Raw genomic sequence first — 5,321 nt, forward strand, 5'->3', positions numbered from 1 at the left:
AAACTCTGTCTCAAAAAATAAAAATTTTAAAAAAGTGAGACTAAGAATCCTGATAGATACATACAGTGCCATTGTAAGGAATAAATCAGTGTGGTAAATTCTTACAGTTTTATGGTTCTGTTTGCTTTTTTTAGTTCAATAGTTTTTGGGATATAGGTAGTTTTTGGTTACATGGATGAATTCTTCACTGGTGAATTCTGAGATTTTATTATACCTGTCATCCGAGCAGTATACACTATACCCAGTATGTAGTCTTTTATCTCTCACCCAACTCCCAATCTCAGCCCACCCCAAGTCCCCAAAGTTCATTATATCACTCCATATGTTTTTGCATCCTCATAACTTAGCTTCCACTTAAAAGTAAGAACAGTGCTTGCTTCGGTAGCACATATACTAAAATTGGAATGATACAGAGAAGATTAGCATGGCGCATGTGCAAGAGTGATACACAAATTCGTGAAGTATTCCATACTTTTTTGGCTGGGTATGGTGGCTCATGCCTGAAATCCCAGCACTTTGGGAGGCCAAGGTGGGTGGATTGCTTGAGGTCAGGGGTTCAAGACCAGCTTAAACAACATGGTGAAACCCTGTCTCTACTAAAAATATAAAAATCAGCCTAGTGTGATGGCGCACACCTGTAATCCCAGCTACTTGGCAGACTGAGGCAGGAGAATTGCTTGATGCCGGGAGGCAGAGGTTGCAGTGAGATTGCCCCACTGCACTCTAGCCCAGGTGACAGAGTGAGACTCTTATCTCAAAAAAAAGAAAAAAAAAAAAAGGAAGAACGTACAGTATTTGGTTTTCCATTCCTGCTACTTCACTTAGAGTAATGGCCTCCAAGTCCATCCAAGTTGCTGCAAAAGACATTGTTTTGTTCCTTTTTATGACTGAGTATTCCATGGTGTATATATACCACATTTTCTTTCTTTACTCCTTGGTCAATGGGCATGTAGGTCGGTTTCATATCTTTGCAATTGCAAACTGTGCTGCTATAAACATGTATGCATGTGTCTCTTTCAAATGACTTTTTTTTCCTTTGTGTAGATACCTAGTAGTGGGATTGCTGGATCAAATGGTAGGTCTACTTTTAGTTCTTGGAGGCATACTATTTTACAAAGTATTTGTTCTAATTTACATTGCCATCAGCAGTGTAAATATGTTCCCTTTTCACCACATCCATGCCAGTATGTATTGCTTTTTGACTCTAATTATGGCCATTCTTGCAGGAGTAAGGTGGAATCTCATTGTGGTTTTAATTTGCATTTGTATGGTTCCATTTTGAATATAAGCTACACTTTCCTGTACCAGAAGCAGGGCTTAATTCCAATTTGCAGTTCTCCACCTCCTCCCAGTTCCTCAGTGTCATCCATGCAGATGTCTGCCCTATCCCGGTGACCACCTCCCCATGGGATAGCTAGATACAACCTTCCTGACTCGCTCCAGTAAACCTCACAGCCTGCATGTGCTGTGCAGGTATGCCACAGTGACCACCTTTCAGTCACAGCCCAACCCGTGCCTGCTTGCTTTAAACCAGGGCTGTTCAACCTTTTGGCTTCTCTGGGCCACATGAGAAGAGGAGTCATCTTGGGCCACACATAAAATACACTAATGCTAATGAAAGCTGATAAGCTAAAAAAAACACACACAAAAAAATGCAAAAAATATCTCATAGTGTCTTAAGAAAGTTTACGAATTTGTGTTGGGCCACATTCAAAGCCATCCTAAGGCCACATGCAGCCCGTGGACCATGAGTTAGACAAGCTTGTTTTAAAGCCACCAGTGGGAACTCCCCACAGAAAACCTGCTGTGGTGATGCCCTGGACCTGAGTAAAGGCTTTAGTCCTGCAGATCCTTCTCTCTCTTGCTCCCCACCCACTGGATGAGCTCCCTGCTGCCTCTGAACATCCCATCAACCCTGTGGTCACCACTCTTCTCCTTGGATCTGTGAGTAAGAAAGCACTGCTGTGATTTCCTGTGTTTTGTTGCATTGCTGGCTCTGTGTCACCTGACCCACACACTTGAGCCTGACTCTCCTCCTGGTCAGGGCTCTCCTCCCAGAGAGTGGCTGTGTTGGTAAGAACAAACTGGACACAGGTCAGACACGAGCAAAAGGTTGCCTGCCAGTACAAATAAGTTTCCTGGGAGAGGGACACCTGGTAACCAGTTGGACACAGGCTTTAGGTTGTCTACTAGAAAAAGAACAATCCCATGAAAGGCACTGTCCAAACGCCCACTTCCCCTGGAGCCCCATCAGGACAGGGCTAGAGTTTATACATCCTTGCCCGAGAGACACTTTAAGACCAAGTCAGAGCAAAATCCCAACAATGAGATAACGTGAAATACCCAGGACAAGGCAAAAAGGCTAGGGGAGGGAGAGAATGAAAGAGACCTTGTTTCCTAACTGCTAATTTACTGAGACAAAAAGGTCAACAGGAGATGGCAAGTCACTCAGAAGTAGTCATGGAAATAAATATATATATCACTTATTTTTATATTTATTTTTATGTATAATAAAAATAAATAAAAGATATATATTATATAATTATCATTTATTTTATATAGCACTTTATTATATATCTTATTTATTTTATATATAATAAAAATAAAAGATATAATTATATTACATAATATATTTTATTTTATTTATAAAAAAGATATATAATATATAATTACATAAAAGCTATATATCATTAAATTATATATTATATATTTATATATTAGTATTATATATTATAAATATATATGTTGGGCTTTTTATATACTATGTATTATAGATAATACATATATATTATATATGTTGGGTTTTTTTTATTTTGAGACGGAGTCTCGCTATCTCCCAGGCTGGAGTGCAGTGGCCGGATCTGAGCTCACTGCAAGCTCCGCTTCCCAGGTTCACACCATTCTCCTGCCTCAGCCTCCCAAGTAGCTGGGACTGCAGGGGCCCACCACCATGTCCGGCTAATTTTTTATGTTTTTAGTGGACACAGGGTTTCACCGTGTTAGCCAGGATGCTCTCAATCTCCTGACCTTGTGATCCATCTGCCTTGGCCTCCCAAAATGCTAGGATTACAGGCATGAGTCACTGCGCCTGGCATATTTTTATATATTATATATAATGTATATATTTTTTATTTTTATTATATATAAAAATAAATAAGTGATATATATATTTATCTCCATGACTACTTCTAAGTGATTTGCCATCTCCTATTGATATATGTTAAATATTATATATATAATATAAAGATACATATATTAAAATATAAATATATTTTATTTGGGTTTTGAGACAGGGTGTTTCACTCTGTTGCCCCGGCTGGAGTGCAGTGGTACAATCTTGGCTCACTGTAGCTTTCACCTCCCAGGTCCAAGCAAGACTTTTACCCCCCAAGTAGCTGGAATTACAGATGTGCGCCACCATGCCTGGCTAATTTTTGTATTTTTTGTAGAGATGGGGTTTCACCATGTTGGCCAGGCTGATCTTGAACTCCTGAGCTCAAGCAATCCACCTGCCTCGGACTCCTAATTTTCTGGGATGACAGGTGTGCTTGGCCTCTTTTTTTTTTTTTTTTTGAGATGGAGTCTCACTCTGTCACCCAGACTAGAGTGCAGTGGTGCGACCTCAGCTCACTGCAAGCTCTGCCTCCCAGGTTCACACCATTCTCCTGCCTCAGCCTCCTGAGTAGCTGGGACTACAGTTGCCTACCACCACGCCCAGCTAATTTTTTTTGCATTTTTATTAGAGACGGGGTTTCACCGTATTAGCCAGGATGGTCTCAATCTCCTGGCTTGTGATCCGCCCACCTCAGCCTCCCAAAGTACTAGGATTACAGGCGTGAGCCACTGCGCCCTGCAGCCTCTTTTTAAAAAATCACATTATGTGATCATATTCCCAATAGAAAATTATAAATACAGCACTTAACAAAAATCAAAAGTCTCATTTTAACACCACTCACTCCCAACTCAGTCTTTCCATAGCAGGCCAGGTCTCACTAACACAGGCCTCCATAACAACTGTCTCAGCACTGAAAGGCTAGAATGTAACAAAAGTCCATCAAGAGTTTTGCCTCGGCCTTTCCTGGGCCTTATAAAGCATGACAAAATAATGAAGGAATTCTTAATGGGACCTGTTTAGGATTAAACAAGTTTTATTGGGAGGTCTGAAAAAACTCCCCAGGCCTTCAAAAAGAAGTTTACTGGGGGTCCTGTTAGAGCAGAGGGAGAGACGAGAAGGTACACAAAACAAAGAGTGGCTCAAACACTTGAGACAGGTTTATTGAGAGTAAACCTGAGAAGGGCTTCTGGCTAGCAGGATCAGGGGCAAACTTCTCTTACAGCCTGAGGCGTTTAAAAAGGGCCCAGTGGGGGAAGTGTGCTCTGGGTGTGGTCCTACTGGGGAAGGGTTAGGGGAGTGCTGGCTGGTTGGGGACTGCTGGGGACTTTGATATGCTTGGTTAGGGTTGTTATGCTCTGTTGAACATATAGGTGGGGCTGACTTTTGCGGTTTGGTCAGGTGGCAATGGACAGTTCTGAGAAATGGAAACTTGATACTTTAAGGTGGCGGAGTGTTGTTAAGATGGTGGTACTCTTGTCCTATCAAGACTAAGGAATTCCCCAAACCTCTGTGACTTAGCAGGAGACAAGATAAGGGTAATCACCCCAGCACCTAGAGCCATTTAGATTAAGTAAATTTACAGAGGAAGGTCTTCAGAACTGAGATCTTAGTTATAGGCTAAAAGAAGTTAACCGGGTGTGGTGGCTCAAGCCTGTAATCCCAGCACTTTGGGAGGCTGAGGTGTGTGCATCACTTGAGGTCAGGAGTTTGAGACCAGCCTGACCAACATGGTGAAACCCTGTCTCTACTAAAAATACAAAACTTAGCTGTGTGTGGTGGCATGTGCCTGTAATCCCAGCTACTTGGGTGGCTGAGGCAAGGAAAATCACTTGAACCCAAGAGGCAGAGGTTGCAGTGAGCCAAGATAGTGCTACCGTACTCCAGACTGGACAACGGAACAAGACTCCGTCTCAAAAAAAGAAAAGAAAGTTAATCACTTATGTCTTTTTTTTTTTTTTTTTTTTTTTAATTATACTTTAATTTCTAGGGTACATGTGCATAGCGTGCAGGTTTGTTACATATGTATACTTGTGCCATGTTGGTGTGCTGCACCCATCAACTCGTCAGCACCCATCAATTCATCCTTTATATCAGGTATAACTCCCAATGCAATCCCTCCCCCCACCCCCCCACTTATGTCTTTAGATAAATGCACACTTACATGTAGACATACAGCTTAGAAGGTATATAAACTCTGGAAAACTTT

The 5,321-nt window shown here is 41.6% G+C and overlaps 1 non-coding gene across 1 annotated transcript; it reads left to right on the plus strand.

The window, feature by feature from the left end:
- The first annotated feature begins 369 nt into the window (after nt 1-369).
- Nucleotides 370-476, plus strand: LOC111555253. The gene has a single exon (XR_002735467.1). It is a non-coding gene; the product is annotated as a U6 spliceosomal RNA (small nuclear RNA).
- The last annotated feature ends 4,845 nt before the right edge of the window (nt 477-5,321 follow it).

This window comes from Piliocolobus tephrosceles, chromosome 17 (assembly GCF_002776525.5).
Source record: "Piliocolobus tephrosceles isolate RC106 chromosome 17, ASM277652v3, whole genome shotgun sequence".
In the NCBI taxonomy this organism is placed as follows: Eukaryota; Metazoa; Chordata; class Mammalia; order Primates; family Cercopithecidae; genus Piliocolobus; species Piliocolobus tephrosceles.